The sequence below is a fragment of the Siphateles boraxobius genome, unplaced genomic scaffold, assembly GCF_051911475.1.
Source record: "Siphateles boraxobius isolate OS27281-9 unplaced genomic scaffold, OSU_SipBor_1 56, whole genome shotgun sequence".
Lineage (NCBI taxonomy): Eukaryota > Metazoa > Chordata > Actinopteri > Cypriniformes > Leuciscidae > Siphateles > Siphateles boraxobius.
In genome coordinates, this window is record NW_027509182.1 from 12,181,295 (window position 1) to 12,206,590 (window position 25,296).

A 25,296-nucleotide genomic window follows, 5' to 3' on the forward strand; every position below is an offset into this window, starting at 1 on the left:
TCTTTGGAACATAAAGTTTTGAGAGATTTCTGTCCCTCCATTGACAGATACGCAACTACCACTTTCAAGCCCCAGAAAGGTAAAGACGCCATCATGTGACTCCAGTGGTTTAAATGACATTTTATGAAGCGATGCGAATGCTTTGTTTGCACACACACACACACACACACACACACACACACACACACACACACACACACACACACACACACACACACACACACACACACACACACACACACACACACACACACACACACACACACACACTTTACCACTTTATTTACAAAATATCAATCTCCAACGATACAGCGTTCACATAACATCTGCTCTCGTGTAAACTCAACACACACAACACACATGCACGTGTTTAATCAAAATAGCTTACCCTCTCTTCTCTTCTCTTCTCTTCTCTTCTCAATATGGCTATATTCAGAGGGTTAATATATATATATATATTTATAAGTTGGGTGTCCACCTTAGAGATAAATCACTATATTTAAAATGAAAAAACATCATACGTACAAAATATGATATTAAAAATACAATGTAATAGTATATAGTAATGGTAAAAAGCCATATTCAATTATCATGGGATCTCATTCGAGCAGTGTAAGACAATTTCATAATCTTTAATATTTAAATATCTTTTCCTTTTTTTAAATAAACATACAGTATATTACTGCCAAACACAAATTTCTAAAACACTTCTTGCAAAATACCTGAGAATCATTATTTTATTATTAATATGACTTTTCTCAAACAATGAGTACTTTTAGCAACATTGATTGTGATCTTCTACTGACATCTGCTGGGCTAAATGTTTACAGACACATTTCTGAGGAACTCTCTCAGAGCAATCAAGAAAAAGACAGACAGATGAACTGAACTGAACTGAAAAGAAATTAACAGAAATTAACTGAACAGAAATTAACTGAAATGAACATAACATAACAGAACAGAACAGAACAGAAATGAACATAACTGAATATAACAACAGAACATCTGAACTGAACAGAACTGAACTGAAAATAACAGGACTGAACAGAACAGAACTGAACACAACAGAACTGAACTGAAAATAACTGAACTGAACTGAAAATAACAGGATTGAACAGAACTGAACTGAAATGAAGAGAACTGAACTGAAAATAACATGATTGAACAGAACTGAACTGAAATGAAGAGAACTGAACTGAAAATAACAGGACTGAACAGAACAGAACTGAACTGAAAATAACTGGACAGAACATAACTGAAATGAACAGAAAAGAAATGAACTGAACTGAACTGAACTGAAAATAACAGGATTGAACAGAACAGAACTGAAATGAAATGAAGAGAACTGAACTGAAAATAACTGAACAGAACAGAACTGAAATGAAATGAAGAGAACTGAACTGAAAATAACTGAACAGAACAGAACTGAAATGAACAGAACAGAACTGAACAGAACAGAACAGAACTGAAATGAACAGAACTGAAAAGAAATGAAATGAACTGAACTGAACTGGACAGAACAGAACAGAACAGAATAGAACTGAAATGAACAGAACTGAAAAGAAATGAACTGAACTGAACAGAACAGAACAGAACTGAAATGAACAGAACTAAAAAGAAATGAACTGAACAGAATTGAACTGAAAAGAACTGACCAGAACAGAACATAACTGAACTGAACAGAACAGAACAGAATAGAACTGAAATGAACAGAACTGAAAAGAAATGAACTGAACTGAACAGAACAGAACAGAACAGAACTGAACAGAACTGAACAGAACATAACTGAAATGAACAGAACTGAAAAGAAATGAACTGAACAGAATTGAACTGAAAAGAACTGAACAGAACAGAACAGAATAGAACTGAACGGAAAAGAACTGAACAGAACTGAAATGAACAGAACAGAACAGAACTGAAATGAACAGAACAGAACAGAACTGAAAAGAAATTAACTGAACTGAACAGATCAGAACTGAATAGAACTGAACGGAAAATAACTGAACAGAACAGAACTGAAATGAACAGAACAGAACAGAACAGAACAGAACTGAACTGAACTGGACAGAACAGAGCTGGACAGAACAGAACAGAAATGAACAGGGCTGCGTTTCCCAAGAGCATTGTAAGCTTAAGTTGAGTTCAGCCCAGTCCAGATATGCATTGGTGATGTGCACCTTTATCGTAGTGCTTCTGTAATTGTTTCGGTTCCTGTGAAAAAAAATATACATTATGTGCCTGAAACATTGTAAAAAATTATATGATCAGAAAATCATGGCAACTTTATTTTACTTTAACTCATCAAAATAATTATGATAAGAAATTTTTAATTTTATATAATTTAAGTCGAAATGACTTGTACAACCAAGTTGATTATACTTGCAAATCTAAGGTAGCAACTGAACTAAAAGTCCCTCTGTGGTGAAAATCAAGTTTTTAATGTTGTTTATATGTCTATGTGGTGTTTTTTATACGCTTAAAGACAAACTATGTGTAAATTCATAAGTCAAATTCATTGCTGAGTATTTTGTCCTTGAAACTGCAGTGAACCAAGTTTGAAATCACTGGTGTTTCTGATGTCACAAACTACCTTGTAAAAAATCAGATCAACGTGTGATCGTCAACGAGCTGAGTTTGACTACAGGGGGACTTTAAGTTTTTAGGTTGAAACCGGTGGAAATGCATTTGTGCAGATCTGTTGTCTATTCCACGTTGTCTATAAGCAACTTTACCTTTTTTATGTTGCAGACTTAATTTATACAGTGGGAGCCTTTATTGCATCAATATTTGCCTCTTCTCACAATCTCTTTCTTGGAATCTCCTGCAGTTCTGCAATATGCCTGATCAGACTAATCATTACAAATCACACTGTACGACATGCATGATCTAATAAACTTGGGTATAACATGTATTGAATCGTAGGCTATGACACAAGTTAGTATAGAAGAATAAAACGTAATCATGCATGCACTAGTGGTGAACAAATAGAGCTAGATGAATCGCACTTTGGCAATTGTGGTTTTTATTTGCGCTGAAGAAAAGACGAAGTGAAAGAGGAGAATATGGACGTGATCATGGCTAGAGAAAAGAGGCCAACTTGGCATGCCAATTTTGCAAATGAAGTTGATCAATACGCTATTTCATGTTGCAGTTTTATTGGCTAGTCAGTAGATTCATGTATAGCAGCAAACACACTAATAAATGTTCATGCTAAATTTATGACACTGTCAGAAAATGATCGCAGGCTTTCCTTTGTTAAAAGACCATATCAACGGCCGTCTTTGAACCTCTCTCACTGTACGATGTTTACGACCAGAGAAATCGCCACGATTGGTTATATTTCGTTTGGGACAGCCCAAATCATTCAATGTGTACGGGGCATTATACAACATCTCGGAGCTACACAACTCCTTGTCCAAGCTCTTGTTCTATCCAGACTGGACTACAATAATGGGATCCTTCCAGCATCACTGTCAAACCTCTGCAACTGATCCAGATGCTGCAGCGTGTCTTTATCGAGTCGAAGAGACACACACCACTCATCTCTCCTCATAAACCTGACCTGGTTGCCAAATGGCATCAAATTCAAGGCGGTGATGTTTACAGAACAACCACTGGCTCTGCTCCTCTACGCCTAAACTCACTACTTCAGGCCGATGTGTCTCCAGAAGCTTGAGTTCTGCCAGTGAACGATGTCTTGTGGTGCCATCCAGTGTTGTGTCTGAACGTGTTCATTGAACGATAGTTCATGAACTCCTTCATATTTTGGGCGAACGTGTACTGAACGTACTGTATTACTGCCCAGGGTTGCCAACTCTCACGCATCTGACGTGACACTCACGCATTCAGCCTCAATCTCACGGTCTCATGCTCAACAAAGAAATCTCACGCTAAATTAGACATTCTTCTTTGCTGTATTTTTTTTCACTCATGTGCACTAATTTCCGAATTGCGAATTCCGAATTCCGAATCGCGGACAAAGAGGACACTGACACCGACAGACTAGACAGAGAAGGTTACTTTTGATATGGAACAAATTCTCAGCTGTCAGGTGATACAGTAGCCTACAACAATCAACAAATCTCGCTCCAAGCAAAACTCAAAAGTTGGCAACTCTGACTGCCTGATGAACGTTACTGTGAACTCATTCATTCTGGTGTCTGTGAACGGCACAGTCTCTCAGTTTAACTTCGTTCACTAGAGTGCCAGATTTCTATAGAGCGAAAACCCGGATAAAACACACTGTAAACAGGCCTTAATATGTAGCGGAAAAACACCCAATCTGGCAACACCAGCACCAGTGTCGCACCGCCGCATGTGTCATCAACACAAAAAGCAGCAAGGAGGATCGTATGATCATTTAAACGAGTTTTATGACAAGGTCGGTGAGGATGGGAAAAATCTTACATTTCTGTGCAAACTTTGGCCTTGTCCACACGGACACGGGTATTTTTTTAACCGTGAATTTTTTTACGCGGTTCGGCCGCTCGTCTACACGGAAACGCAGTATCAGGTCACTGAAACCGAACATTTTTGAAAACCCCTGCCAGGGAGAGGATATTCAGAAACACCGGTTGCAGTGTTGTGTGTAGACGGTAAAACCGGGGGTTTGCCTTGCGACGTCAGAGTGTGCGCCGTTATCTGCTGTGTATGACGTCAGATTGTGCACCGCTGACGGCTTCTGATTGGCCAACGTGGCTTCACGGTTAGGGTTATATCGCCGCCCGCTGGTGCGGCATGCTCTTGACAGCGCTTGATAGCGTGTTCTTGCGTTTTCATGTAGACAGAGATTTTTTTAAAACGCAGGAGGAAAAACTCCGGTTATAAAAATACCCATGCATGTTCGTGTGGACTAGGCCTTTGCACGTTGATAAAATAATTGCTGTCTGTGGTTCTATATGGGCTGTGGCAATAATTTTGAAAAATAATAGCTCGCATCAACATATGTAAAAAAAGAACTATGAACTAGTTCAAAATTTTAAAGTATGAACTATGAACTGAACTAGTTTATTTTAAAATTTGTGAACTGAACTTTGAACTATTTCATGTAGACTTTCCCAACACTGGTGCCATCATCCCAAAGAGGCACAAAATCACTTTCACAAACCTTTATCTGGACGGTTCCTGCTGGTGAAATGACCCGCAGAACTCAACCTGAGCTGTTGAGTCTTTATCCATTTTCAAGAAAAGGCTGAAGGCGCATATTTTTCATCCACACTTGATCCATTAATACGAACACTTACTATTCTATTATTTATTTAAAAAAAGCTTGCTACTGTAACGGTTCTGTTCTGATGTTCCATTTTTCATTCTGTTTGATCTGTTCCTGTTTGCCTGATTTCCTATTAGTTTCCTGGATTGTTAATTAGTCCCACACATATGTCCTGTTTCATCCTGATTCCTCATGTTTATAAGCCCTGTGTTTCCTCAGTGCTTAGCTGATATGGTTTATATTAAGTGTTGCTATTCTGATTTCTCATATGCAGGGCTTGACAGTAACACCTGCCAAATGTGTGTGTATTTCAGCAGTGTGTAATGCAGTCACTCCTACTAGCCACTTTGGCAAGGTTGAATTTTATACATAATATACATTTTGCAATTGTAGTCTTTTAAAAAGGCATCTGAAGAAAAAAAAAAAATAAGTGCAATGTAGTGTTGTCAAAAATATTGATTTTTCGACACTGAAATATCTGAAACATTTCCAATACTCATTTTCCGCAGAATAGATACACAATACCAGCTGCTCTTTCTCTCAAGTTACACACAAACCCGCCTCTCCTCACATAAAACTGTTTTGAGTTCGTTTTCACTGCTTATTGCACTTAAACAGTCAAATACACACAAAATATTGTCAGAATGGCGATCTTGGTGAGTTTTCACGTAAACACAGCCAGTTATGTTAATGTAAATAGTGAATGTAAACAGTTGAGACAGAAAACTCATGTGTGACAGTATAATGGGTAAAGTGACAGCAGCCTAATAAACCTGCTGCCAAATTATGAGAAATTAAAAAAAATATCTATATGACAGTTTTTCTCCATGGTATGTATGGTCAAAATAGTGCCTTGTAACTTTGGAAAACTACTAGCCAAAGTGATTGGTGAGCAAAATTGTTAATGTCAAGCCCTGCTCCGACGTGTTCACATTATTAAAGCAGCACTATGCAGTTTTTTTTAGCTTAACTAAACAGCTTCAGACTCAGAGTTATTGGAATGGTTATATGACTCTTTTCGGGTTGAATGGTGGTCGTCTCGCCCCCCCCTGGTGCCTGTGAGTGGAAAAACCGCACTTGCAACTATGGGCCGGCGAACCGCCGTCAGGAAGTATCGCGTGATATCATCTCTCGTGATGTAACGAATTGCTTTACGGCACTGCGCACATTACACGCATACACGCCCCCATCCAGGATCCAGCTAGCTATAAGAACAACTATCGTCCCATGGCAAAGCCGGCATATAAGAAGCAGAAAGCTAGGAAAGCATTGTCGGAGGAACAGAGAAAGAGGAAACAGCAGACTGACCGAGCGAGGAATCAGACACGAGTAAACATCGGACCTGCGTTTTCAGAATGGCGGAAAAAAACGAAGCGCGCGCGGTTGGAAGAGTCTAGAAAAAGGTAACGAGAATCTGACAGCGCGAGGAACCGGACAAGAGTCTCACTCGCTCAGGCTTTCACTGTTAAAGTTGATTCCTGCGATTATCATGAGCACAGTTGTCAATATCTCACATAATTATCAGGACATAAATAAGCCTACACGTTGTAAATAGTGTAAATGAGCGCAATTTGCAAACTATTATGATAAATTGCAATAATCATGTCTAACAACATCATAACGGACATCGTTACGAAATAATGCGACGTACATGATACACTTTATTGGTGTCATCTGGCATTTAGGCTCAGGTAAGCCTAATGCGGTCGGATACTTTATTATTATGAAGTGCAGAGGCCGTGAGTGCAGAGACGCTGTGCGTGAGTTGTATTTACGACAGTAACGGTAAATAGAAGTACTCTACAGCGACTCTAGGGATCGCTGTTTGACAAAAACAGAAATCCTGCATAGTGCCGCTTTAAAAGACTCTTTATTTATCTTTATTTTGTTCGTGTTAGTCTACACTTTACAGCAACATGTACTAGACTAACTGGGTCTAGTCCCAGCACTTGCATATTGTTGGTTTGATTGCTTCTATTATTCTCCCCATTTGAAAATCGCTTTGGATGATAGCATCTGCTTAATGATTAAATGTAAATGTAATTAACTGGAACATTGAGTGGTAATAATTCAAAGTGATTTCTATAATTTTGACACACAATAAATATTATATTTACCTGCTTTAGAAACATTCAAGTAAACACTGCTTATAGGATTAGACGTGAAAGGGGGAGAAAAATGTTAAAGCATCCTCGTGAAAACAATCCTGGAAAGAGATGTGATGAACGAGAGATTGTGCATTCTAGTGATTTATTAATGGCATACATCACAAATTAAATCAGGAGAACAGACCAATATAATGCGAAGTATATGTTGTCCTTTTTCATACTGTTACAGCGGAATACAAAGATAAAATAAAAAAATGAGAAAGAACCCGACTGAAAGGAGCTCTTGCTCTAGATATTTTTGTTAAACCACGTCACATTAAAATACCAAGCGTTAAGTTATTCTCTTGAAGTCTGAACTTAAGAACATGAACAAAGTTTTACAGCCCATTCTGTCAAACTGACGGATAAGGATTATTTGTAGTACAACTTTATGATTTGAATGAGTTGTTTCAGTTTTTTTGAGTGGAATTTCCCCAAACCAGAAGTGTGCCTCATGAACGCAGTGGGGAAAAGGGTGGATAGAGTAATCTATAGTGATGGGGAAGAGGCCGCCTGTGCCGAGTCCGAGTCAAGACCGAGTCTTTGAAGAGTCGAGTCCGAGTCAAGACCGAGTCTTTGAAGAGTCGAGTCCGAGTCAAGACCGAGTCTTTGAAGAGTCGAGTCCGAGTCGAGACCGAGTCTTTGAAGAGTCGAGTCCGAGTCAAGACCGAGTCTTTGAAGGGTCAAGTCCGAGTCGAGACCGAGTCTTTGAAGAGTCGAGTCCGAGTCAAGACCGAGTCTTTGAAGAGTCGAGTCCGAGTCGAGACCGAGTCTTTGAAGAGTCGAGTCCGAGTCAAGACCGAGTCTTTGAAGGGTCAAGTCCGAGTCGAGACCGAGTCTTTGAGGAAGCAAATCCGAGTCGAGATTTTGTCTCGACATGTCAGTTTTGATATTCATGATTTAATATCACCCCAGTTAATAATCAACAGTTAGGCCTACAGTCTGAGCTAGATTGCGAATTGTTTAGAGCAGTCTTAACGTCTTAATATGGACTATGCTTTTACTATCATTAAAAAAATCCCTACCACATGCATCATCTTCTGCCTATTTTTCTAAAATGCTTCAACAGTGCTGCTCTGTCATCAACATGTTAAGCAATGTAAACATATGTTTGTTCTCATTGATATTGTTCATTGAAGCTTATAGAGTAGTATTGTGAGAGATTAAGCGAGTGTACCTAGTAGGGGAGACCGGAGACAAAGAGTATAGAAGAACAAGAGGCGAAACTCTGATGCTTTTTGGTAACAGTCACTAGGTGGCGCTTCGGTAGCGCGGCCGCCATTTTGGGGTGAAGATTCCAACTGGAGTTACTGGACAACAGCACAGATAACAGTTGCTTTATTGAGTATTTCCATTTTATGCAACTTTACACATTTACTTCTATTAGCTACCAACTCCACTAGGCCTGAAATATATTTTGTAGGGTTTAATCCCCTGGATCATGCTACAAACATGATGATCTTACAGAACATGATGCATTGCTGTGTCCGTTATCCTATAATTGCCACTTTTGGTCAGTGGCTGTGTTTTTTGTTTACATATTCTTGCTTTAAAGGTCATTAATATAAGATAACACTGCAAAAAACAAAAAAACAAAAAAAAAACAGTTTACTGTAAAGCTGTTTGATTGCTGTTATATATTTATTGTCCAACATTCTCAATTATTTGATATGGCATGTCCTTTACTTTATTTTATATGTTGGTATTAATTCAGTGTTTGTAATGCAAATAAAGGTTTTGTGGGAAAAAAGTAGAAGACTTGTCTAAGTCTGTGAATTAAACTGTTAAAAGGCATTTGATGATCACTAGTCTAGTGATTGTACGTTATTCTGTTTTGTCATCATTCAGTTTGAATTTGATCTTTAATGTAATTTTTTTTTTTACAAAGCAGCTGATATTTCCATAGCGACAGCAAGAAGCTAGTGGATAATGATGGGAAGTCCGGCTTTTTTCAAAGGATCGGCTCGTTCGCAAACAACACATCACTAGTGGACTGCCCTGTCTATGGGACTGCCGAGTTGCTTTCACCCCAAAATGGCGGAAGCGTAGCGCTGGGCGCTTGTGTTGCAATGGAACGTTCTATTGGCTTTCACTTCTTGTCAATATACGTTCTTTGCCGGGGATGGTTGTAACATGGAGAGAGTTGGGATAACCAATTAGAGATAAGATATGAGTCATGTGATCACTTCAGTATTTTCCTACTTCCTCCCCGATCCAGGCACATGCAGAATATATGAAGGAAAAACTGATATTGAGGTAAAAAAGGGAAGACTATATTTTGTTTAGTATCTGTTCTATTGCAGATAAAACTGTATGACTTATATATTAGATTAAATAGTAGTTTCCTAGGCATTTTGTGATGCATTTCCCCCCTGTTAATTTCATACCACTATGCTAATACAGCTAGCTAAACATTTTCTGACAGGGGTGGGGTGAGTTGTAACACTTATTTAAAAGTCTTACAACCATCCCCTTACTAAGAATATAACTAAGAATTTTCTTGATTTTAATGTTTTTAAAGAATATAGGGAATGGAAAATGGAGCGTGGAGATGTCTCTGCCATTGTTTTAAATAAAGTGGTTTGCATGGAGCAATTTAACGACTCAAAGCCAAACCAGGCCCACTAAACATTGGACGTCGGATAGACGTGCAGATCATGTCTATATTGGGTCCATCGGTCCATGACCAATTCTGGACATCTATTCGACGTCCAAACTAGGTCCAATATTTGGACGTCCAACCATGACCCTATTTACAAATATCAACATGGTTGTTATCAACATGATTAATACATATGAAAACAGATTATTTATAATTATTTAAGATCATTTTCCAAAAACTCCATTTGATTATCTCAGCACCAGCTGATAACTGGAGACGCATACTAAGGTGTAATGCTGAAGCTCAAACAGTAGAGCATTGGCACTTGCAACGCCAAGATCATGGGTTCGATTCCCAGGGAAAGCAATGGAATAGGAATAGGAATGTAAATGTGTAATGCAATGTAAGTCACTGTGGATAAAAGCATCTGCCAAATGCATAAATGTAAATACATGGTACAGAAAACCTATCCTCCACCCTTTTGAAACATGGCACTACTGTTATAGAAGTTGTATAAAAATGACGTCTAAAATTAGTCTAAATTTGATGTTGAAAAGACGTCCACAAGCGACCACATTTTGTCCCACCGACGTCAACATTAGACGTGCAATAGACGTCGAATAAAGACGTCGCCTGGCGTTACAAAACAACCCCTTCAGTGGACCGAAATTGGACGTCACTCCGACGTCACATTGCGCAGTGGGGGTTTGGGTGAAATGCGCCCTGTGCAGTTTCTGGGCCCATCAAGCCTGCACTCCCGGGTCACCAGCATCATTCATCTGTCAGCACTGTGAAGATGATGAAGAATATACACACATTCGCACATTGACATGCTATTTTTTGTTAGACTTAAAGATGTACAAAGATGTTCTTTTTTTATTTTGCTACATTGTAGTACTGTATATTAACGCTATACCGTTAAGTATGTTTGTTTAGTGGATTAATTTACACACACACAGACATGTTTTTTTTTTGTTAGACCTAAAGATATACAAAGATGTTATTTAATTGGGTACATTGAGGAACCTAGTGTTATTATTAAGTGTACTGTTAAGTAAGTTTGTTCTAGTAAACAAATTTAAACACACATGCGCGCGAGTCAAATAGACATAGTCTGTTATTGAGAGAGACAATGTTCTTTTATTTCAATAAATCTGTTTTTGAACAATATCATATGGTATGGCACCCATTTTTACTTCTTTTGTCTATTGTTACAACTTACCCGGTAGTGGTGTAGGTTGTAACAAAGGAACACCATGTATTTGTCATCAACTCACAAGGTCTGTGATATTCTTGTAGAGGGTTGAATTGTTTCCATTTGTAGTAAACAAATGTGGGTACTTTTTATATAAAAGTTTGAGAACTCAAGCTAAAAAATTCAGCGAGTTATAGATGCTGAAGGAAAAAGTGTTACAACCATCCCCAATCTCCCCTACCTAGTTGTCCAAACACTTGGAAATGTCAATGGTTCACTGCTGGTTGCGAATATCTCTTGTCAGCCCATGAATCACAAGAAGTGTCTGTGGGTTTTACCTGACATCTGATCAGTTTTATACATTTATAGACGTTTTAATTAGACCTTATTATAATTAAAGTGAATCATAGTAGTTAATAGTCGCTTATTGGCCTGTTTAGCTGAGCCATTCATAGAACAAACAAAACAAACTGACAATTAATAATCATCTGATTAGATAACTAGATAGTTGCATGTGAAAGATTTTACTTTCAATAAAAAAATTTTCAATAGATTTGTAAAATGGGTTTTTATCATAGACTGTAAAAAAATATATGTTTCGATGCATGTTTGCCCCGGGTTGTGTTGCATTTACACTGTTCTGACCACTGTGGAGACGGGTGTCGGAGTGTTTCGGCATAAGAAAACGCATGCCAATAAAAAAAAAATGCATGCAAATACAAAAAAAACAAAAAAACACACACACATGCAAATACAAAAAAACACCCGCAAATTAAGAAAACATCTTCATCAGTTTCACAATGCATGTGTGCTCCAAATACTCACAACACAACCAAATACAGAAACGCGCTGCAAAAGTGCACAACTCAACCAAATATAGAAACGCGCTGCAAATAACACAGACCACAACGGAAATGTTTCCGGGGGAACCAAATAAGTGATGAACCCGGCTGGGACGTGCTTATTGCTCGTGAGCATCCCTATGCCCTACTCCCTTCGAAGGGCAGACGGCAGAGCCCTTGAAGTCTGGACTTTAGAGTGAGCATGACACAGTGTGCCATTATAGCCGTTTGGAACGCACTTGATGAAGGGATCAACGAAAGACAACGTCATTTCCTCATTATTTTCACCTGGGATGTTCCCATGACAACGCAGCACGGTGTCCATCAGCTGAATAGCAGTTCTGACGACAGAAATTTCTTATTATTGCTGTTAACATAACTGTTGCAAATAAGTATACATTTTATACAAAGACATTTTTAAAAATATTCGTTACATATCTGTGAGTGTCTCAACTTTAAAACTTGCCTTGGACCCTGCATTACCTAACATTTCTTATGAAACTTATTTAAATGACAAAATGTGTATAAAGTAACTGATTTATATATTAATATCTTACCCTCGTGGGCTTTTTCTCTATTTTTATTTTTTACTTTTTTAATTTTCAGCTAACTGAAAGCAAGTAAACTCTTCTTTTCTCATTTGTATTCTGATGACATTGAACATATTGTTGAAACATTTTGTAAAGTTATATGTCATAAACATGTAATCTCTGTATATTTTGCACACAAACAAAAGTTTAAAAAATAAAACAAGAAGACTTTGAGCCACTTATTGGGGTCACCTGGAAAGTTCCCGTTGTGGTCTGTGTTGTTTGCAGCGCGTTTCTGTATTTGGTTGTGTTGTGAGTATTTGGAGCACACATGTGTTGTAAAACTGATAAAGATATTTTCTTAATTTGTGGGTGTTTTTCTATTTGCATATGTTTTCTTCAGTTGCAGCGCACTGAGCTCTCTCGGCCAACGTAATATTGTCAATAAACACTGGTTCCCATCATGTCAATTAAACTCATATACTGTTTTATGACAACATGCCATTGCCCCACAAATACTGTAAACCGGACTGAAGAGGCGCAATAATGGACACCATCAGGAATCATAAATGTGCTTTCTAACAAAAATAAGTCAGACTTATTATATTAAATAATATATTATTCGCGAATATATATAGTCCGAATATATATATATATATTAAACAAAGATAAATATATTAAACAAAGTTTTTCATGGCTTATGTCACAAATGTGAATTTGTTCTTTTGACTTTATTGTTAAGTTTACAACTGAAATAAAATCCCGGGTTTCAATGTTATCTTTAATTACAGGAAGGTCTACTAACATTACTATTCAGATATGGTCTAAAAATAAATCTAATAAAGTAATCAAATGAAAATAACACTGCATAGTTTATCATAGATAGATTAATGTTTATTAAAGCTGAAGTTATTCATTCAAGAGTGACTGTGAGTGATTTTCTCTTTGCCTTTTGTTGTTTGATTCGCAGAAATAATGCAATCGTCGGCATGTTTATTAGGCGTCTTTCCCTTTAAGACCGAGTGCAGATCTGATAGGCTACTGATGCACCATATTTTCTCCCAACTATTTCCATAACTACGTCCATTTAAGACAAAAACTGTGTTTAAGTGAATCGCCAAGCCGGTCATTTTGACATATTTTGTGTACATTTGCTCGTTTAGACGCGCACATGAAACCCAAAGCATAATTTGCTTGTCTCGTTGCGTTCTGTTTCGGAGTGCGCCGCCTTGGGAACAGCATTTTTGTGCTTTTAATAGCTCTTTTTATTATTAAACGTGTCCCGCAATTTAGCAACAGTAGCTAGACTGCATTTTTACAACAATCACCAATCCTGCTGATTCTGTCGTTTGAGTTTTAGGGAGAATGACAGCATAAATAAAGATATTTTTAAGGAAAGCTGAGAGTTCCCTTTCGAGGGAACTCGAACTGCGTCGGTTACGACACTAGGGGAACACACTTCAGCGTAGCGCGTCTGAATCCATGAATGAAATCGAATCCAATCCTATTGGCTTAGCCTGATGACGTAGCGAGTGACGGCATACGCGGATGTGTACAAGAGCACACCGGCACAAGCAAAGTCAGCTTTTTGCTATTCAGCAAGCGCTGTGTATCTGTAAGTCTTATTTGGTGTTGTTTGTCCGCTTTGAAGCAGTATGGCCAACGAACAGTTTAAAAAGTGTGTGTTCCCATGCCTGCATTTTCTCACGGCTGGGGATACACATGAAATGTGTGTGTCATGTTTGGGAAGGCAGCACGCTCAAGCAGCTCTCGAGGGGGCTGCTTGCGCTCATTGTGAGTCTCTTTCTGTGAGAGTGCTGCGTTCTCGGCTGGCTCTATTCACTGAAAATGGCCGAATGCATCCTCCCCGCAGTTCGGGTCCCGCATCTGCCGAGGCAATGTGGCAGCTTTCATCATGGGGATCGCAAAGAGATCTGGTTGAGGGCGAGACTGCCGAGGCATATTCTCGTTCCTCTTCTGATGAGTCTGATTCCGCCATTCCCCGTTCGGTAGCCCGCTCCGCGGCTTCTCCCGATCAGGATGATGTTCCTGTCTTACAGCTGTCTAATTCCCAGGAATTAGACGTGCTGAGTATTGGGGATGAGGGTCATATTACCACACACAATTCTGTTCAGCCGGCACCAAACTACAATGAGTTAGTGGAGGTTTTGACGCGGGCTGTGGCCAAGCTTGATATTTCTTGGCCACAAGAGCAGCAGGAAGCGCGTACGGAAAGCAAACTTAATGAGCGCTTCCTGCAGCACCGCACGCAACCTTCACGCCGGTCTCTCCCTTTCTTCCCGGATTTACACAATGAGTTGTGTAAATCCTGGAACAGGCCATTTTCATCGCGCCTGTCTAACCCCCCGATGTTGAATTACAGTGATGTAGTGGGGGTTAGAGATAAGGGATATGGGATGATGCCTCGGGTTGAGGAAACATTAGCCAGCTACCTTTCACCCGACCTTGCATCATCCCTGAAGTCACTGGCATTGCCTTCTAAACCTTGCCACTCCACATCCGCTTTGGTGGGCAGGGCTTACATGGCGGCGGGCCGAGCTGGTGCGAGCCTGCACACAATGGCCATTTTGCAGGCGTACCAAGCCGACCTTTTAAGAGATATAGACCAAGGCGAGGGTCCATCTCCAGACGATATCGCCGCGCTTCGCAGAGCTACAGACTTGTCGCTCCGGGTACCAAGGAGACGGCCCGTGCCATCGGTCGCTCCATGTCAGCCCTGGTAACAACGGAGAGACATCTGTGGCTCAACCTGTCGGGCATTAAGGAGAAGGACAGAACCTTCCTTCTTGATGCACCCGTTTCAGCCTCAGGTCTATTTGGTGAGGCTGTTAATGCTGTAGTGGACAGGTTTGAGGATGCAAAAAAGCAGGGCGAAGCTTTCATGCGGTATCTCCCGCGCCGTTCAAGGTCTAGGAGGGCGGCTGCTAAGGAACAGCAACAGCAGGCCTCCTCTTCCTCTTACCGCCAGGCACAGAAGGCGAGTGTCGCTGCCAGAGCTCCCCCTCATAGAGCTTGGGACTCTGGTCGACGCTCACACCCTCAGCCTCCTGAGAAGACGGATCTGAGGAACATTATTCAGTCTAGGAAGGCTAAGGGAAAGAGGTCCTAACTTCTTTGAGGCCTCAGAGGGCCGCCCTCCCCGAGAGAGAGCGACTGAGGTCCCCTCTCTCGTCGGGCCCTCAGGGAGTTGGCGTCAGTATCCCGCCGTCTCTGACGCTTCGGGACACGCTAGCTCCCAGCGAGTTTGCACAATGTAGGACGTTGTCGGTTCTCCCCTGCCGGTCCTCCGCTTCAGGGCACCGTCAACATCCTGCACAAAATACTGGACACTAGCCCCGAGGGGCTGGTTCCTGTGGTGAATTTCGCAGAGCTATGGCAAAACCTCGCGAATATTTCTCCATGGGTCCTGCGCACTGTAGAAACTGGGTACAGACTGCAGTTCCGGGTCCGCCCATCGAGATTCAACGGGGTGGTCTGGACTTCAGTTCACCCAAAGCAGGGTCTGGTGTTGGAACAGGAGGTTCACTCGCTGCTGGAAAAAGGGGCCATAGAGCATGTTACCCCACCAATCAGGGAGTCCGGGTTCTACAGCCGGTACTTCATAGTTCCAAAGAAGGATGGGGGGTTGCGTCCTATTTTAGATCTGAGGCATCTGAACCAATCTCTGAGGAGATTTAGGTTCAAGATGCTTACTATTCCCATCATTGTAAGTCAAATTCAGTCCGAGGATTGGTTTGTCACGATAGATCTAAAAGACGCCTACTTTCACATCTCCATCCTTCCGTCTCACAGGAAGTTCCTGAGGTTCGCTTTCGGGGGCGAAGCCTACCAATATCGGGTTCTTCCGTTCGGCCTAGCTCTCTCCCCTCGCACCTTTACCAAATGTATGGATGCAGCTCTAGCACCTCTGAGGCTAGAGGGCATCAGAGTGCTCAATTATATCGACGACTGGCTGATACTGGCACAGTCACGAGAGCTGGCGATTCGGCATCGAGATGTCGTCCTCGCCCACATCCAAAGCCTGGAGTTGAGACTTAACACAAAGAAAAGTGTGTTGGCACCAGCCCAGAGAACCTTGTTCCTGGGAGTGGTGTGGGATTCAGTCACGATGCAGGCACATTTGTCTCCTGATCGGATCAAGTCCATCCTGACCACAGTGTCCAGGATAAAGCTAGGCCAAGCCATCACTGTCAGACACTTTCAGAGAGTGTTGGGTCTCATGGCAGCAGCGTCCACCGTGATACCTTCTGGCCTGCTACACATGAGAGCTCTACAGTGGTGGTTAAGAGCCAAGGGGTTTTCCCCGAGGGGAAATCCATCGTGCTTGATAAGGGTTACGCGTGGATGCCTTCGTTCCAAGGTTGTTATAGTTTTGCTTTTTTAAATTAGTTTTTATTTTAATATCGTTTTCAAATTTGCTTTAAATTTCAGTTTAGTTTTAGTTAGTTTTATTAATGGTTTTGTTAGTTTTAGTTTAGTTTGTATTTTGCAAACACATTTCTATTTAGTTTTTATTTTATTTAGTTTCAGTTTTAGTTCTAGTAATTATAGTTTAGCGGAGAAAACCGAACCCTTCCAATGTAGACCAAAGCGAGACGCTTAATTTCAGCAAAGTTGAATGTTTTCCCAGATTACAGTTAACTCTTGTACAGACATCTTAATAATAAAATAAAATAATGGTTTGAGATTGAACAAAGCACCAAATAAATGGAACTTAAAAGTATACAAGAAAAAAATATGAAAAATTCAGACAAACTAATTAATATTAAAGATGAAATCTTGTTAAACATGCCTCGTTTACTTTATTTCAGCTGTAAATGTAGCAGAGTGACCACTGGTACATTAAAAAAAAAACAGCTCAATTCATCTGGCTACAGCCAACACAACCTGCTGTGTAGCCAGTGTGATTAAATAATGAAACATCTATGCAATGTTTGAGTGTGTACATGTTTTTATATCCTTGTGGAGACTTAAACCTGAATGCACACAGACACATGGGGACTTGTGTCACTGTGGAGACCTAAATTGAGGTACACAAGGTTATAAATCATACATAATTAGTTTTTTTAGTAAATGTAAAATTGCAGAAAGTTGTGTGAAGGGTAGGTTTAGGGGTCGGGTTAGTGTAAGAACACAGAATATTTGTACAGTATAAAAACCATTACGTCTATGAAGAGTCCCCACAAAGATAGTGCACCAGAGTGTGTGTGTGTGTCTGTTTTTGTATGCGCGCGCGTGTGTGCGTGTCGTGTCCTGGTATTCCATACATTGCGGGGAAATGTCTCCACGTGGATAATATTAGCAGTAAATGTTTTACAAAAACAATGATAATAACAGCACCTTTCAGCCTGTCAATCTTCATGAAAACATGACATCTCAAACATAGTAGCCTAGTAATCTACATTAAAGTTTTTTGTGCTTGACGAACTTGTTTTGCTGTCGCACCCGCGTCTCGCAAATGAAACGACATTCAAAAAATGCTGCGCTCAAGTTAAAAGAAGTCCAGCTTGCATTACCTTGTGTTATTTCCCATTCCACTGCAACAGATGCATCCTTTATGAACAGCCGCTGAGCACTAGCCATGTATTCTACGTTATGGTCCTTCATTGAGCGCGTCACAGGACAGCGGTTAATCGCCTCAGCAACTTCAAGCGTATTAAGTGCCATATCAGGCATTTCCTTAAACAGCCACAGGTCAGATTTTCCGCCAAGTAAAGAGCTTAATAACGAAAACTATAATTTATTTTTGCTAATTATTATTTAATTTCAGTTAGTTTTTCATTAACTGTTGTTAGTTTCGTTTAGTTTTAGTTTTTCATTTATTATAAATTTTTTATTTTATTTCAGTTTACGAAAATGTTTTTTGACCAATAGTTTTAGTCTTAGTTTCAGTTTTCGTTTACGAAAATAACCTTGCTTCGTTCCCTATCAATTTGGAAGAAGCCTTGGTTCTTGTCCCAAGGACCCAGACTGGGAGCATCATGTCGCCGGATATCTATTTCGACAGACGCCTCCCTCAGAGGCTGGGGCGCGGTCATGGACGGCCGCTTTACGAGAGGTCTCTGGCAGGACCATAATTCCTCTTGGCACATATATTGCCTAGAAATGTTGGCCGTGTTCCGGGCTCTGAGGAGCTTTCTGCCAGACCTCCATGGTCGCCATGTCCTAGTAAGATCCGACAGCATGTCGGTGATATCTTACCTAAACCGCCAGGGGGGTCTGAGGTTGCGCCCTCTGTGCAGACTGGCGCATCAGATCCTCCTGTGGTCCCAGCAGAGACTGTCGTCTCTCAGGGCGATGTATGTCCCTGGGGACCAGAACCAGGGAGCAGATGTACTGTCGAGGCAGGGGCTGAGGCCCAGGGAATGGAGACTCCACCCCGAGGTGGTGGAGTTAATATGCGAGAGGTTTGGCCCAGTGGAAGTGGACCTATTTGCGTCTCGAGAGACGACACACTGTCCACTGTGGTTCTCCCTCACACATCCAGCCCCGCTGGGGTTGAATGCCATCGTGCAGACGTGGCTGAGGCTGCGTCTTTACGCCTTTCCCCCAATCGCTCTGCTCCCAGCAGTTCTGGAAAGGGTCCGTCGGGACGGGGTCAGCCTACTATTAGTAGCCGCGTTTGGCCGGCCCGAGTATGTTTTTCGGACATCATCCTGCTTCTGGCAGGCCCGCCATGGCAGATCCCTCTGAGGAGGGACCTGTTGTCTCAGGCAGGGGGCTCAGTTCTCCACCCTCGGCCCGAGCTGTGGAAACTGTGGGTCTGGCCCCTGAGGGGGCACAGTTCCTAGAAGCCGGCCTGTAAGCAGAAGTGGTTGAAACTATTCTCACTTCCAGAGCTCCCTCCACGAGGAAGTTATATGGCCTTAAGTGTTTTTTCCATTTGGTGTAGAGAGCGTGTTTTGAACCCAGTTCACTGCCAAGTGGCTTCAGTGCTGGAGTTTCTCCAAGACAGCTTTTCTGCCGGACTTACCCCGTCCAAACTCAAGGTTTATGTGGCTGCCATTGCGTGATTCCACGCTCCTCTGAGTGATGGTCCTCTGGGGAGGCATCACCTGGTCGTACGTTTCCTCCGTGGAGCCTGGAGGATGAGACCAGCGACTCGCACCAGGGTTCCCTCTTGGGACCTGGCAGTGGTTCTCGAAGGGCTGGCCGAGGCCCCCTTCAAACCATTGGAGTTGGCTGAGGCCAAGAACCTTTCTTTTAAGGTAGTCTTTTTGTTGGCCATTACTTCTCTGAGGAGGGTAGGAGATCTCCAGGCGCTCTCTATTTCCAATGGGTTCTTGGAGTTTGCTCCAGGCAACATTAAGCATCTTGCACCCCCGGCCTGGCTATTTGCCCAAGGTGCCTTCTAATGTGGCACGGCCTTTTGTTCTGCAGGCGTTTCATCCTCCACCTCATGTGACGGCGGATGAGGAGAGACTTCATCTGCTGTGCCCCGTCAGAGCACTGCAGTGTTATATCCAGAGGTCCTCCTTGTGGCGGAATTCGGACCAGTTGCTGGTGTTTCGGGTCGCCCAAGAAGGGGCTTCCCGCCTCTAAGCAGACCATTAGCAACTGGATCGTTCAGACTATTTCCCTGGCTTATCAGGTGCGCAATTTGCCTTCACCTATGACCGTGAGGGCTCACCCCACCAGAGGCATAGCATCCTCTAGAGCCCTCCTTTCAGGGGTTTCTATAAACGACACATTCATGAGGTTTTACAGTCTGGACCTTCCCTCTACACCCGGTGCACGAGTGCTTTCGTCCTAGATTGTGCCTGAAGACAGCTTCATGAGCGGGGTTTCGTTGTGGTATAGTGGGTATCTCGTTCCCCTAGTGTCGTAACCGATGTAGTTCGAGTTCCCGCTAAAGGGAACGTCTCGGGTTACGTATGTAACCCTTGTTCTCTGAGAAAGGGAACGAGACACTGCGTCGGTTCGCCACACCTCACCCCGCCTGGAGCACTTTCTTCATAGCAAAGAGCTGACTTTGCTTGTGCCGGTGTGCTCTTGTACACATCCGCGTATGCCGTCACTCGCTACGTCATCACGCTACGCCAATAGGATTGGATTCGATTTCATTCATGGATTCAGACGCGCTACCTGAAGGGCGTTCCCCTAGTGTCGTAACCTGAGGGGGCACAGTTCCTAGAAGCCGGCCTGTAAGCAGAAGTGGTTGAAACTATTCTCACTTCCAGAGCTCCCTCCACGAGGAAGTTATATGGCCTTAAGTGTTTTTTCCATTTGGTGTAGAGAGCGTGTTTTGAACCCAGTTCACTGCCAAGTGGCTTCAGTGCTGGAGTTTCTCCAAGACAGCTTTTCTGCCGGACTTACCCCGTCCAAACTCAAGGTTTATGTGGCTGCCATTGCGTGATTCCACGCTCCTCTGAGTGATGGTCCTCTGGGGAGGCATCACCTGGTCGTACGTTTCCTCCGTGGAGCCTGGAGGATGAGACCAGCGACTCGCACCAGGGTTCCCTCTTGGGACCTGGCAGTGGTTCTCGAAGGGCTGGCCGAGGCCCCCTTCAAACCATTGGAGTTGGCTGAGGCCAAGAACCTTTCTTTTAAGGTAGTCTTTTTGTTGGCCATTACTTCTCTGAGGAGGGTAGGAGATCTCCAGGCGCTCTCTATTTCCAATGGGTTCTTGGAGTTTGCTCCAGGCAACATTAAGCATCTTGCACCCCCGGCCTGGCTATTTGCCCAAGGTGCCTTCTAATGTGGCACGGCCTTTTGTTCTGCAGGCGTTTCATCCTCCACCTCATGTGACGGCGGATGAGGAGAGACTTCATCTGCTGTGCCCCGTCAGAGCACTGCAGTGTTATATCCAGAGGTCCTCCTTGTGGCGGAATTCGGACCAGTTGCTGGTGTTTCGGGTCGCCCAAGAAGGGGCTTCCCGCCTCTAAGCAGACCATTAGCAACTGGATCGTTCAGACTATTTCCCTGGCTTATCAGGTGCGCAATTTGCCTTCACCTATGACCGTGAGGGCTCACCCCACCAGAGGCATAGCATCCTCTAGAGCCCTCCTTTCAGGGGTTTCTATAAACGACACATTCATGAGGTTTTACAGTCTGGACCTTCCCTCTACACCCGGTGCACGAGTGCTTTCGTCCTAGATTGTGCCTGAAGACAGCTTCATGAGCGGGGTTTCGTTGTGGTATAGTGGGTATCTCGTTCCCCTAGTGTCGTAACCGATGTAGTTCGAGTTCCCGCTAAAGGGAACGTCTCGGGTTACGTATGTAACCCTTGTTCTCTGAGAAAGGGAACGAGACACTGCGTCGGTTCGCCACACCTCACCCCGCCTGGAGCACTTTCTTCATAGCAAAGAGCTGACTTTGCTTGTGCCGGTGTGCTCTTGTACACATCCGCGTATGCCGTCACTCGCTACGTCATCACGCTACGCCAATAGGATTGGATTCGATTTCATTCATGGATTCAGACGCGCTACCTGAAGGGCGTTCCCCTAGTGTCGTAACCGACGCAGTGTCTCGTTCCCTTTTTCAGGGAACAAGGGTTACATACGTAACCCGAGACGTTTTCTGTCCCTCATTGACTCTACGCAACTACCACTTTGACGCTTCAAAAAGTTCATAAAGAGATTGTGAAACTAATCCATGTGAATTGAGCGGTTTAGTCCAAATTTTCTGAAGAGACTCGATCGCTTTTATATGATGAACAGATTTAATTAGGCTTTTATTCAGATATTGTTCAGCGAACATAAACAGAGGCTCATCCGATATTGCTTGACGTGCAAAAACGTGGACTAAACCGCTCAATGGATTAGTTTTACAATCTCTTTATGAACTTTTTGAAGCGTCAAAGTGGTAGTTGCGTAGAGTCAATGAGGGACAGAAATCACACAGATTTCATCAAAAAGATTTTCATTTGTGTTCTGAATTCTTACGGGTTTGTAACGAGATGAGGGCGAGTAATTAATGACAGAATTAAAATTTTTGGGTGAACTATCAATTTAACCCAAAGCACTGTCTGTGGGCCAAAACTCTGTATCTAAAGAGACTGTTAGGACGTCCCACTGGAGACCCTGTAAATAGTCCCATTTAAATTCTAATAGCATTTGGTCGTTTCCCTGTATGTTTGGCTGTATTGGCCATTTGGGTCTCACCTTTACAAAGACAGATGCAGCTGATGGCATCTGAGGTACAGTTACAATGTGATTAAAGAAAATACACACAGTCAGTAACTAAGGTTTTAAGCATGAATGCTAGTTTTCTCTGGCTTTTTGGTATCTAGTTCGGAGTGGTTTTAACTAAAAAAATGTGTTCTCAGGATAATGTTTTTTTTAAAATATTTATATGAATTAACTAGATTTAACTAGTCCATGCCAGCTTGAGTGCATATAGCTACTGTCATTAAAAAAAAAAAAACACGAATATCGCAAGTACTAGGAAACTCTCACATTCATGTATTTTTCATTTAAAAAAAAAATCAAAATATATCCTTTTTATAAAAAATGTTACACATTAATTAAAGATGAACAATACTTCTACAGCAATTTATTAATCGTATAATATCAACAGACATTAACTAATACACTTTTAAGATCAAATTTATTAATGCACTGTGAACCAACATGAACATTTTAATTAACTAACATTAACAAAGGTTAATAGATGCTGCAAAAATATATCACTCATTGTTAGTTTTTTTTTTTAACAAATATAAGCTTATTGTAAAGTGTTACCAATAGATAATTATGGGTCTAAAATAAAAAAACAGACAAAAGACAATCTGGGTTGGAGGGTAAAGAGCAAATTCATGTTTTCATTTTGTATAAAATACTACAGGATATGAGATGTGTGAGGTTGTATTGGCAAGCTTCTAAATATGAGAATTCACAGAAACACGTTTTTTGAAAATTAGAATTTGCATGACAAATTTCATGAATTGCATTTGTTTCTGTCGATCCGCATACTGGCCGCTAGAGGCGCTGCGGGGCGAGGAGTGAAGAAGGGAAAAAAGGAAACAGCACAGAACACATAAAATATAAAAGTCCTTCCAATCGAGCTTTGCTATTTTCATGTTTTTTTTTTGCTACTGAAATAATCTTTATTTTCTGTAAATCAAGACATTCATATTTCCCTCACTACATGTTTGTGCATCCCTGTAAAGCATTATGACAAAAACGGGCAAAAAATGCTGTGGTTAAAATTCAGGCAAAAAAACGTGAAACAAGTAACTTGTGGGTCGAACAGAAGAGGTCTTTTTTCATTCAGGCAAAAGAAAAGAAGTTTGGTCATAAATGTAAAAAAAACAACAACAACAACAAAAAAAACTTGCTTTGCATGGATATATTTACAATTGCATTGAAACCCACAGGTAAATGATTTTGCATTTCTAACCCAAATGCCGGGCCAGCTGACGTGATATCAGCTTCATAAAGGCATTGTGTGAAATTAATGCATTTGCAAACTGAGAACCTGCCCTAGCATGATGGCGGATGAGTGTGTCCGTGGGCAGACCGCAACATTTCTATAGCATCGAGACATCAGGAAGAGAAGAGGCAAATTCACTGAAAACAATTTCTGGAGCTCTGTTTCTAAAGAGGGAGAGGGAGGGAGAGAGAGAAGAAAAAAATGCCCCGGAAAGACCCGCTCGTTTCGTCATTTTGAGACCCGAAGGGGAGGATTTCTTCATTCCCAGAAAATTTCTCCGCATGACCCGCATCATTTTGGGAGGAAACAAAGTGGCGTGCGCGTCTTTCCTCATTCACAAATGATACAATGTAACGGGCGCTTTGATCGCAATCATCCGGAGCTCGTGTTTGTGCGCGCGGTAAGATCGAATCCCAATTCTCCTCAGATGTGATCTGAATGTGTCGTGCACTGCATGGATCTGGTGATTTTTTTTTTTTTCTCTTTTTGCGGATCTGCTTTCGAAGTAAAGTTTTGCAGCGAGTTAGTGTTGCAGTGAATTGTTGCATGTGTCCTGCAGTGTGAGTGCTCGGATCGAGCCGAGGCTTTTGCAGCAGATTTGTGGAGTTGAAATCAGACGAGGTAGGGTAGAATCTGAAAACACAAAAAGCACACGCAGCAGCCATGTTTGCTGAATTTTCCTGTGAATTTTTTGAGCCCTACTCCTCTCTGGCGATGGGAAGGAAAGCTTGTCTCGAACTGCTCGCTCGCGCACTAAACAACTCCACGCGCTGAACTTTAATGCAGGTGAAACTGATGGAAGTGTGATTACTGAAAGACAGCTTTATTTTCGATGAAATCAGAGTGTAAATGTCGTTTTCGTTTTTGCAGCGAAATTAGCGCCCTCTGTCGGGAGATATTTCGAGAAATTAAGAAATTACAATTAATTTTGCTTGCAGGCATATTTATTTTTTCTACACATTCGACTCTTTTTATTTTCTTTGTGAATTAGACTGATTCGTTTGTTGTTGTTGCAGACAAACTTCTTCATGCTGTTTAGTATTATTCTTATTTTTATTTTTTTTTGTAACGCAGCAAATTTCCTCAATGTGTTAAGAAAACAAAACATCCTTAATGACATTTTCACTTTAATTTTCCTTTCACACACACATATTGATTTTTCTGTTTTCTTTTTGCACAGCCCAACTGCAAATATTGTAATGATCAGTGAGAGCTGACAGAGGGTGCAGAATGGACGGGATTTTGTTCCTGTGTCATGAACGGAAAGCAGTCAAATGTAATGTTCACACGTGTTGGTGTCAGAATGATTTTTGCTAGTTAGTTACACGAGGGAAGTGAGAATATTTTTAACTTCCTTTTAAATGCACTGAAAAT

The 25,296-nt window shown here is 41.6% G+C and overlaps 1 protein-coding gene and 1 long non-coding RNA gene across 3 annotated transcripts in view; one reads left to right on the top strand and one right to left on the bottom strand.

Moving 5' to 3' along the window:
• LOC143715133 (uncharacterized) overlaps positions 1-25,296 on the bottom strand; it is a 251,763-nt gene that overhangs the window by 212,676 nt on the left and 13,791 nt on the right. The window lies entirely within an intron of this gene.
• Positions 23,964-25,296, top strand: part of znf618 (zinc finger protein 618) — a 47,701-nt gene continuing 46,368 nt past the window's right edge. For both annotated transcript variants that reach the window (XM_077206797.1, XM_077206798.1), the window contains exon 1: positions 23,964-24,322. The gene's annotated coding sequence lies outside the window, so the exon portion shown is untranslated. The remainder of the gene's footprint in view (positions 24,323-25,296) is intronic.